The sequence below is a fragment of the Trichogramma pretiosum genome, unplaced genomic scaffold (genome assembly GCF_000599845.2).
Source record: "Trichogramma pretiosum strain Unisexual culture from Peru unplaced genomic scaffold, Tpre_2.0 scaffold42, whole genome shotgun sequence".
In the NCBI taxonomy this organism is placed as follows: Eukaryota; Metazoa; Arthropoda; class Insecta; order Hymenoptera; family Trichogrammatidae; genus Trichogramma; species Trichogramma pretiosum.
The window spans coordinates 1,317,042-1,329,542 of NW_019641653.1; the positions used below are offsets into that span (position 1 = coordinate 1,317,042).

The window sequence follows — 12,501 nt, forward strand, 5'->3', positions numbered from 1 at the left end:
GTGTATCATTATTTTTCATAGCGCACATATGTTGCCTTTTAAGTAGACGTTATAAAAATTTAATGGCGCAATTGCATGAACGATAAATATTGTATTTATACTTTATACATAAAAAATTGTTGACCTTTTGAAAGTAAAATTTAAAAATTGTTTCAACTTACTCGTCAAACAATATCGAGAGGGTATCGATAAAACATTATTCGTAACTTTTGACGTAATGTCATATTTCTTTTAGAAACTAGAGTTGCGTCTTTCGAAGTGAAGTTTTGTTTCTTTGAATGAGTGAAGTAAAGCATTTACTTAGCGTCAATATGTTTTCCTTATGTATTGAAGTCTTTGAGAGTTTCCTAAAGTAAAACTTGCAATGTATTTTCGGAAAATATCGGATGCAATTTCTCTATTCATGATGGATACGGAATCTTTGAATAATGATTGGAAATTGAATATAAACTGGCAAGATCTTATGAATACATTATTTTCAAGAATCAATTGATATCCAGCTATCCATTGTTAAAAATTGTTGCATTTTTTATAAAAAAAAACTAACTTAAAATCCACCAGGCAGGCTTGCTTTTCACGAACCTGCTGCATTAAATGTTTCATATTTTAGTGGAAGACATCTCCGATTCTATACACAGGATGTTCGATTTCTTTTTGAATAGAAGTGCGTATATGGGAGGGGGCGTAACACAAAAATTCCTTTTTAGAAAAAAGAACCTCCTCTCAATTTCTAAAATCCTAGCTCAAAATCTTGCCTTAATTGGTCGATCTCTTTCATTCGAACTACAATCGGCTTACGATGCGGGAGACCATATTTCAAAGTCTCTTATTAACACTTCACCGCTTTTCTCAAGTGTGTATAGTGTGTATATAAGAAACATGACATTGAGAAGATTAGTCATCGCTCAAGAAAGTATGCGTATATATAATACACATGCTTATGTCTGTGTTTTTTTTCGTTTCTTCGACATTATGTTCTCCTATTCGAAAAACGCGTTGCACAATTTTTAAGATCGAGTTCTTGGAGTTTGATGAATGTCAAATACGATTGAACTGCTCCATCTTGCAACTTGCAATTTCTTTGATTTCAACGGTCGTCGGAGATTTTTTTTCACGATTTCTTACATTTATGTTTCCCTGTTCAAAATGGGACAAAAATGATGTAACGTTCTTTAAACCTCTACATATTAATATATATCACATCCCAATAAAAATTCTGTAAATACATATTTTGAAGGTCATGATGCAAATGCATATCACTTTGTTCCTAAGTTCCTTAAACATCATGTTTTCCTATTGCTGTACCGGTTAGGGGACTTTTAAAAATAGGCTTTAAGCTCGTCGAATTTTCAAGGTTGTTGATTTGACAAATCGTTATAAAAGCTGTAAACTCAAATGAAAGATTTTGAACAACGAATATGGTGTCGGTATGTATCGAAGCTTCCTTACCGACTTATGAAAACTATACCTTTTATTAATATTACATTTCACTTAAAATTCTATAGAAGTAATAAGAATTTTATTAAATGTATACTTAAATTTTTATCTTTCTCATCTTTACGTTCGTCGCAATTTTCACCAGCGAGAATCGTTATAAAATATATGGTGGTTGTCTTTATTTTTGGTTGTAGACTTGACGCATTTATAAATTATTGATGCTCACGAGCAAAGCAAGTGATCCCTGTTGGGAAAAGGGTCCTGAATCAATAAAATTTATAAAAAATAAATAAGTGGAAAAAACTGTTCCTTCTTTGAATAAATTGCTGGGGAACTGAACTTAGTAGCTATCTTTTGATTTTCGTAATTCTACAAGTACAAAGATAAAATTACGACCCCAAATGTTGTCATATTGGTTTCATATTTTGCAAAACTATTAATATATTCTTCATTTTTAAATGAATAGGAGTATTAAAAGTATTTAAACCACCCACACAAATTTACAACGCCAGGTGGTTAATTTGACTCTGGTAGAATTTGTAGAAATCTGGTAGAAGTGGTAGAATTTGAGTCTGTTTTAATATTGTTTGGAATCACACTCTCTATAGATTCAATTTCCGTAAGAGTTGTTTTGAATAGCCTCCAGGACACCTTGAACCAAACCTATATCGTTTTTTAGTGAAACGTAATTATCACATATTCACTTCAAATCTTTCTATATTCCATCAGCACTATTTTTACCGAGCCCCTATTTGAAAAATTTTACGAAGTCTACTCGATATTTAATTTTTCGCGCTAGCGCTCAAACAAATAAAAATTTGGCTTCTCACATGAACTGCTTTCAAATATGGTAAATTATTTTGAATAAAATTTGGCTGTTGCATCATGGTTCGAACTTTTTACCTTTCTTCTTACAAGTACATATGATTTGGTATTCATTTTAATAATCAATTATAATAATGAATAGCTATCTAGGGATATAAATTAGAAAAAATGATTAGTATTGCTTATACTCTTAGTGCAGCAGACGACATTGTACCAAATGTTTATTGCAGACCTACTTCAAACTTGATTAATGTGATGGAGCTAAATATTAGAAGATTTAATAATCATTTCACTACATCAGTTTTACTCTTCAAACTGATAATATGGATACTCGATCAAATATACCTATTCAAAAGTAGACTGTCAAAATATTTATACACTTCAATTGAAGTCTAATTGTGTCTGATGATATACTACAATGTAATCTACTTTGTAAATTGTTAATTACTTCAAAATTAATCGAAAACAACAAGTTACTCCAACCTTTGTTATACAAGTATCAATACAAATTGAAAGTGGTTAATACACAAGCTATAGCTCCGTAACTCGCACTGCAGCAGTCGCAAGTGTACAAGACTGTTTACAAAGTGAAGGGGACAGACGAGGCGCAACGGGCCCCGAGAGCGGCGGCTACCCATGGAAGGGGTTATACGAGCTCTTCGATTACCTGGGTACATACTAGCGCTTGTACACAGGCAATTGTTATTACACTCGTGCCGTAGCAGGTACATGAAACGCACACACTTACGCGGACACGAGCTCTCGTGTGCGGAGAAGGGAAAGTCAGGCCGCTACACCGCTGCAGCAAGCGGTGCATAATGAAGAGAAATGAAAGACACAACGATTGTTCGGGGGGAAAAAGGGAGAAGGGGATAGCTCTTCAGCGGCAGCAGCAGCAGCATCACGCACAGCTGTGTGTGCTGGGCCCAGGAAAGGTTAGCCTCCTCTGCAGGCTTGGGATCCTGGCATTCGTAGGGGATTTCTCGATCTTCTCCTACGTAATCCCATAACAACCTGTGGCTTTTCTAGTCTACATTCTTTTCTAGCTGGAATGTGTGTGTGTAAACATATCGCGAGGCCCGATCCTTCTCTGCGACTTTTCTCCCACCATTACACGCATTACCAGCATTGCTCTGCGACAACAACAGCGGCAGCAACAGCGGCACAAGGCCGTACAGGTATAATGTGTACACTGGTAAACGCAGTACGCAGGTTTCATACGCTGCATGAACACCGCTGCTGCTCTCGGTACATTATATATACTCGCATGTGTGACGATATCGATGCGCTTGGAAAAACGGAGGCTTCGCATGCTCGTCTCTTTGTATAGAGCCATATATGGTACGAGAGACTAGTTGATTGCAGGTGTAGAAGCTGTAATTATTTTCCATCTTAGCTGGAAATACATCATTGCTGTTCAGTATCTTTCGTTATCACGCATTTTGATCGGAAAGTACCAGCATATCGAAGTCTATGACTGCGCATCCGAGTCGGACATCGGTATATTTGTATAATATATAAGCTCTCTAAGAATCGAAGTCAACGCCCTTCGCACTCAATGATATTCATACTTTATAAAACCACCCCTGGGTGGGGTAAGATAATAGAAAGCGGCACACGCGGGGCTGTATACATAGAGAGGCGGTCGAGCGGATAGTTGCGCATCGGTCGCGCGGGTGTCCCGTAGTACTGTACAGCAGCCCCTCGAGAGCCGGAGATCCACCACGTTCGTATAAAAGCCACGTGTGCATGTGTACTACGGCTGAGCAGGGGTGAATCTAATTTGATTTAATTAGAATACATTTGCCTGCTTAAAAGTTTCTAGCTCTACCGATGTATATTAGCCTGGTAACTAAATTTATCAAATTATGCGTAGTCGAGCGAGGAAGCCTGTGGCTGGCTGGTCGGCGGAGTAGGGACACGGCGAGAGCGGTGCATATGCATGTGCGAACAAAGGCGCAGCAGCTGCATTCGAGGCCTTTGATCCGCGGCGGCGGTGGCGGCGGCGTCGACCGGCTTAAAACCGCAGAGAGCGGCAGCGGCAATATAGTGCCGGAGACGGCGACGGCGGCGGCCGCAGCAACTGAGCAGCAGTGAAAGGCCCGCGAGGCACACACACTGCAAAGGAGTGCGGGCATGAGAGAGCCCGATGGGCGTGGTAGACGCTACGCTGCTCCTAGTGCGCGCGCGAACGGGTATTTTAGGGTGGGTGGAGTTAAGCAGCAGCAACAGCGGCGGCAGAGCATATATCGAGTGCATATCGGGGGAAGTGAGTAAGAGAGGGATCCTCGACGCGGCTGGCAGCAACGCGCGACGAGAGTTGGCTCCTCGGCTTTCCTGCGATCCTGCCTTCACATCGCACTACTTAGCTCGGATTTTTAACCCTTTTGGCGTAGAGGCTCTGACCTGCCTGCTCTCTCGCCGTGTCTTCTGACCATGTGTGACCTATTTTACTCGTTGGCCTCGTATGCAGAGATACATCATACAGCATTCGCCGGAATGCAAGCGCGTTAGCGCGTTTCGGCATCGGTATTTACATCGGAATGCCGATCGAGCGCACGCACCTGCATTGATTTCTATTTAATTCTAATGGAAAAATAGTTTAGAATTTTCAGTAATTTTTAAATGTCACGTATTGTCACATTTGTATGGTGTTTTCAACTGACCAACCGCCGAGCATGCGTAGCCTCAATGGTATGGATTTTGCAATTGATCGAGTATCGAGGCATACACAAGTAGCAGTCACCGAGTATATACCTATACATTATGCCGAGGCTGCAGCTGCGCTTCATATACATATATACACTTGTGCACTTGTGCCACAGCTGCTACCACTGCTGCGCGAGAATTACTTCTTGCGCACGTATGCTCGCTTGGTCTCGCATTGGTACTAGTTTACTCATTTTAAAAAAGAAAACAAACCCGCTTTGGTCTACTACGAATGTGCTAAAAGTATGCCCATACACACACTTGTGAGTACTAAGAATTACGTCAGGAGGCGCTTGATTTATAAATTACGCTATTTATGGCTGGAAATTAAATTTACCGCGCGCGAGTTTACGCGCATCTGTCCGGAAAAATTTCGCATCTCGCCGCGGATATGCGCTGGACCAATCGAGACATTCTACTTTTACACTACCTGCGCTCAGTACGAAGAAAAAAAGGAGTTCGATGTAAATTGTTATTAATTTTCCTTCGACGCACTTTTACTAAACGATCGTTTATGTTATCCTAATCAAGTAGTAGCACTTCTAAGCTGAGATTAGTATTCTTTGCATCGTCAATGCGGTAAATGGCGTGTTAATTAACGGATTATAAGAAAGAGCCTCATAAGTTCATTATCAAGATTGTCCGCTCTATTTTCTTTGCTATATTAAATTAATTTTTTTTTACATTTTTGTCGATATTATAATATTATATTTTTTTATCGCTTGTCGATAGCCTTCATTAAGCTTGCGGTAGAAAATAATTAACTATGAGAGTTAATGAGTAATCAAGTGCATTGTGCTCGAAAGCTATATATATTATATCGTGAGTATGATACAGAAGTGCATCGCATACACAGAGCGCAATCTCCAGCCAAATGTACCCGCACTCGATCCTGTTGCCCTGATACTCAACATCCTCAAGTCTTTGTGACGAACCTGCCTGACGAACGTTACGCTTTCACCGGCGCAGCACGTGTGCATGTACCCATAAAAAGGGGACCACCACTGTACTACACATTGTGCGTCGTTTAATAACATCATAATAACGAAACGCCCCCTTTGATATTGTATTATAACTATAGCTCGCACGCGCGTCTGTGTGCTATATGCGCCAATTTTCGAGTGAGAGCGATCGAAAACTCTTGGTAAGCTTGTTAGCCGGATAAGTTTATGGCCCTGTTGAAATACTTTCGAAAGAGATCCTACTATGTTTTTCTAATCATAAGCAAATACTTGCATTTTCATGTATTCCCATTTTCAAGAAAGTCGCCACTCGACGATCAGTGCGACAGCGAGCAGTTCCGGACGATTGAGATGTTTCTCTTGGCACTCGCGTAGGTGACATTTTTCGACTCAATTGTTCGACAAAAGTTGGGTTTTCAACAGTATTTAATTTCACTGTTTTAATTTTTAATTTTAAATATAATATTACTCGTACTGAATCCGAATTATTTCGAAGGTACAGCGCCCTTTTTTAATTTAAAGATAAAATATTCAGTTTTGAAATGAAAGAATTTTTGAGAGCTTTTGGGTGAAAGTGAAACCGTCAGAAACGTAATATTTCTAAAAAAAAATTTATAAAAGAAAAAATTTGATAACCGGACACTTTACAAAAATAAAAAATACGAATTAAAAAATGTAAAAAGGAAAATTTTAGACTCGTGAGGATTTCACATATCGTTTTACATTGAGCATATCTATATATATTCTTCAGTCAGCGTTTCTGTATATCTATATATACGAGCTTGACTGGTACTGCTGCTGCTGCATACAGCCGACTGCATCGAACGAGAAGTTTGCACAAAGAGATAGAGAGAGAACGTGAACGTGAATCGAACTACGAACTCCTACTACCCTGTTCAGTAGAAATTCGAGAGCGTTAGAAACTCTAACCCTCTAGCATAGGAGCGTCGAGCTAAATATTTGCTTAGTTTAGATTAGTTGCTTCTATTCACTTTTATTCTCTCTCATTGCACACGCTGCGTCGCGCAAATAGTTTCTCTCTCGCATTCGTTTAAAGGACCTCACATACGCACATGTGTGTCGTATGCACACACGTGCCCTTTCCCGAGCTCTGGCGTATCGTCTGCATAGTCGGGGCTTCAGCTCGTTGGCTCGTCAAAATCCTCTTTGATTTTCTACTGCTCTGTTTCATATGTGGAAGCTAACTTGTCCTCAAGCAGCGTGTTCTCACGCGCGATGCTCTTCAGTGCCAAGTGCGTGCATCTGCACTCGAACGAGAATGCGATTGAAGCATCGTTACACACTGAATTTTTTTTTTTTAATTTGCAGCGAAAAAAGTTTTTTTTACCAATGAACATAGATTATTAGGTTTATGTAATACTGCTGTCATTGTGAATTTTCACATTCGATTTCCTTCTTGTAAGATTATCTCAACATAACGAGTTTTAATAAATTCTCATTTTTATGTCCGTAATAAAAATAATTCATATAATTAGCGTGTCAGTTGAGATTTTTCCCCGAAAATTTCAAGCTCTGTTGATAATTTTACAAGCGTACAGATTACCGAAGTGTACCCTTCGATTTCCACTATTCTAGTGACAAATCTATTAAGATCTCTCTGGCTTTCTGCTGCCCTGATGCGAAATCTATAGGATGTTTTTTTTCCGTCGTACGTAAGTGTGCTGTGTCATATGGGTAACCCCATGTACGTTTTTGCGATCTATGCAAAAAAAGTGCACCCCACACGCATGCAAGGGTTGATTAATCTTCGCTGCCCTTATGTTACCCTTATTATTGAATACTTAAAATAAACTCACGTCATTTACTTTTCTTTATTAGGGTTCAACTTTGAAATCAACAAAATAAATTTTTAATATATGTAGGTGCATGCTATCTATCATATTTACACTTTATAAGAGTATCTTGGTAATTTGGTCGTTAATCGGCATCATTAATTTCTGTCAATTAAACACATTTGAAACCCTAAGAATTTTATGTAAAATTTATTTAATTTTTAGTTAATATCAATCCATTAGAGATATCTTAAAAATATCATAGTACTTACTACTATTACTATAGCAAGCTAGATGTTCGTAACGAAAGCGAAGACAACTTACCCTCGTTACGATTATGTACTTCTAATATTTTCGAACGCTCTGTTTACTTTCAACAATAGTCTGGGAACTTGTAACTCCGAGTGGCGTGTGACTCAACCACGTGCTCATCATATTTATTCGCGACGATCAAGGCTCCAGAACAGTAAAGCTGGTTATTCTAAAGTGCTCTTTAAACAAATTTATTGAATTTCAAGAATCTTTTTCAGTTATCATTTTTTTTCAACATATACAAAAACTTCTAAATAGACATTACTCAAAAATATCATAAAAAATATAGAAATTATTATTTAGCTTTTAATATTTACTTTATATAGGCTTAAATTTAACCTTGAACTTATTTATGTAATTATTTTAATGAATAATTGAGCATTCGTGAAATAATTGAGTAAAAAATGAAAAAGAAGCTCCAGTAGCTCGTGATTAGCTTAGGCATCTTTCATGAAATTCGTTGATGTTGCGAAACTTGCTTTTTTCATCTTGGATTCGAACTTTTAGTTTATACTGCTATTAATTGATAATGAAAATTTGATCAATTCTGCTCTCATGGTTGCAGTGGCCAAATACTTCCTCACTGCTTACTCTCCTAATCAGCCAACTTTCTAAAAACTAGTCACCTATTATGTATTATATATCTCTTATGATCCTTGAGTGTGTGTGACAAAGTAATGATGCAAGACATTACGTGCAGCCTGCAGGATATCAGCCTCTTTGCCTGTGCCTGCGACACACGTATGAACTCACATTCGAGATTTCTCGCCCGGTAATGAAGATAAATTTTGCGAGCGCTCCGTCGAGAGTAACAGGCAAGCAGTGTTAAGGAAGTAATCCAAAGCTTTGATGGTTGTCTTTTCCTCCGTCCTGTGGTCCTAGTGGCCTTGGCTCGGATTTTTGACTCAGAGCGAGATTCGTTCTCACGCTCTCTCACCTAAGGAAGAAACACCTCTACGTGCCTGCACAGACACTCGTGGGAGGATTAATAATCCTCCTTTTACTTCTCATCGTCGTCATCATCATCTTCATTATCTCCGGCAATGAGTGAGAAAAGGGAGAGACCTTTGAACCCCGGCGTGTAGGATTTTCGAATTCTCAGCCTATACAGCACGCATGTATATACAATTCGCACGGCAGCTCTGAAATGTTCTGGGAAAATTAAAATCCCAATCGCGGCGATGCTACGAGTACGACAAAGAGGATGGGGTCGAGGTCACGAAGAGAAAATTCTTGGGCGGGCCGTGTTGGATGGAGATTGCCATATTCTAGGAAGCCCACATCGACTTTGAAAGGATCGTTAACGTTCACACACACATACACACGCGTGCACGCAGACATGCACACGTATGTAAGCTTGATACGTGTATACTAGCATTGCACATTCCTGCGAATCTGAAGCCTCTATTATTTCACACCGACGTGCGAATGCTTGCCTTGCGTTGCCGCTGCTGCTGTCTGCTTCATGCCTGGCTATTTGTATATAGGTATATGTGTACGAGTATGCACACACTTTCTCAAAGATGATTCTCTTTCTCGCGAGATTTGAGCCAGCGATTTCAGCATGGGAACCAGTCAGCATTGATAGACGAGCTTTTCGGGCCCGTGAGAACCGAGTCTCGTTGGAAGACCATAGCTTCTCATGCTTATTAGGAGACCAAGCCGACGAAAGAAGTGTTGCATCCTCTCGTCGTCGTTGTCGTCGTCGACAGTTTTGGTCGTCTTATTCACTTTTTCGGATAATTTTCCAGCTCTACCGAAAAAAGTCAGCTAGCTTTTCAAAAGTTATTTTAGTTGTAACATCGACTCAGGGAGATATGCGTTCTATACAAACTACTATACTTACTCATCTCATATCTTACTAATTGGCGTACTAGAAGAAACTCTTATCAAATTTTATGATTAGAAGCATTTACCCCAAATTAGTACTAATGATAGAAGTCTTGAAATACTAACTTAAGGTTGGTAACCGTTTTATTAAATAAAAAGCAATATTAAAGCGATAGTTTCAATATCTACACGAAAATAAATTTGCTAAGTTTCACTTTATCGTTCAGAATTTTTAATTAAATTATTTAAGCAATTGGAAATAGATAATATTTTATTGAACTAATTAAAATTGAAGAACTTTTATACTATATCTAAGCTCATAACTTATCAGACAAAATCAAATATTTGCAATCAAGCATTTCTGTTATGAAAATCCTTATAAACTTATTTGTAAGTAAAGTGCAGCATAAAATGCTTTGGCTTTTATTTTTGAAGTTTCAAAATTGATAACAGATTCGTATTATCAATCCATTATTCATTTATTGGAATTTATTAAATGTCTTCAATAATTCTTAAATTATCAATCGCATTAATAATGAACGTATAGACATAAAATTTGATATTTTTATTAATTATTGATATATTTTGGCATTCGCTCGAAAAATCAGATAATTTGAACAACAAACGAATTTGGTTCTTAAAAAGTATATGCTCAATTAACATCTACCAATACAGATAAGCTTATATTCAATAATGTATTTTTTATTCACATGCACGTACGTTTATTAATGAAGTATTCGTTGCAAAAATAATCTATTAGTAAATTAGTATTACCATATGAGTACTACAAGAGGTATTTTGGATCAACCAGCGCGTGTCCCTTTAATGATTCGGGCCAAGTAAGGGAAGCTCCTCTCGCCTGATAATTACTTGGTAGGCCTGAGAAAGCAAAGTCATCTTTCGAACCTCAGTTCTCACGCTTGGAATCTTGGCTCTCTCAGTCTCTCTCTTTCTCTCTTTCTCATGTGTGTCCTGTACATACCTATATATGCTGCTCGGTAGCCGTTATTAATTCTTGGCCGTATAAGGTTCTTCGAGCGCGAGAAATAATATATATATATACCCTGTCTTTCCAAAAAGTTTTGCCAAGCTGATTATTTCTCTCTCTCGCTCTTTTTCTCGTTCGGTATACGATGCAGAATTCACACGCATCCTGAAAGACGAGATTTCCCAGCTCAAAAACGTTTACTTGTATGGGCATTTCAGTATTCCACGTAATTAATTTGGAAAATGAAATTCAATCGTGGAATTGAGTATCCGCAGAACTGCTATTATAATTTTTTCATAAACTAGTGGCATAGTGTTACATAACACGTTTGCGAATTAAGATTATGATATTTCTTCACAATTTTAAGTAATTTAACTCAAATAAATGGAGCTCATCCAAGCGAACATCTCTCACCTCATACATATTTCCCACGAATCGTGAGAAACATTCTGTCATTGACTTATTTTATTCACTCTGAGTACCAGAAAAGCATAATTTGGCAAGAGCTCAATGAAGGTTATCATGCAATTTTGAAAAATTTTATTACGTCATTTTAAAATTTTACAACTATATATTCACATTGTTAACGAGCAAATCTCTATTTTTTTTAGTAAATCAATAACTTTGTTAGTCAATCGACAACGCAGTTTTCTGTGTTGGGGACATATTTTTGGCATGATTCAAATGTCAATGACATTCATATAGAAAATTAGTTCGTTATTAATTGTTTTTTAGTATTATAACGACGTTATAGTATTTGGTTATCTACAGTAAAACTATATTTATAAGTAAGATGTTTTCTTTCAGCGAACAATCGAGGAATTTAAAAACTAGTCAGTTTTGGTTAATTTTATTTTAATTATATGGATAAATTAATATTTCATCATGCTTACAATATTAATTTTTCTAATGTTGTTTTATATTTACTAAAATATGTCTTATCACATTCTGATTAGACTTTTAAACCTCACTTAACTTCATTACTTAACAATCTTTTTTAACTGCAAATGTAACTTCAATTAATGAATAATTATTTTAAATCTATAAACATAATAAAACTCATCAGTTCAGCACCATCGCTAAGGAAGTATGCTATTGATACGATCTCGAATGAAAAATAAGCTCGGCCCAACTTTCATTGCCGCCTCCTTAAAAGGGGCTCGCTTTTGATGCTTTCGGTTAAAAGGTGGAGCCTAACTCACCTGTTTGGGGCCCACTCGAATTTCAAATCTTCGATACTTTCTTTCGGGTCCTAAACCCCTAGTCAAAATAGTGCCAGATTACGTCAGGTGTCAATCCTTTTCTTTTTTTCGTATCTGATTTCCTGAAATTCATGCTCACCTTCTCATGTGATCTCTTTACCCATAGGCTTGCCGAAAGTGCGAACGAATACTTTTAGCGCCTTGGAACTGCACTTGCCATGTTTTGTGCGTAAGTCCCACTCGAAAGATCGCCTTCTTATTATGGGGCCCTGTTCTGACTACGTACAAGTTCAACCCTTCCGGCCAAAATCAAATACTTTGTATACGCAATGAGCCAATGGTAATATCTAAAAAAATTCCTCTAAGATTTTACTTTCCGGATCCAAAATTGACATTTAATTTGCTATCTTCACTTATGTTTGTGCTTTGAGCGTGAGTTTTTA

General features: G+C 37.7%; 1 protein-coding gene across 3 annotated transcripts in view; it reads left to right on the forward strand.

Annotated features, from left to right (window-relative positions):
• LOC106651917 (neurexin-1) overlaps positions 1-12,501 on the forward strand; it is an 84,513-nt gene that overhangs the window by 53,424 nt on the left and 18,588 nt on the right. The gene's annotated exons all lie outside the window — the stretch shown is intronic.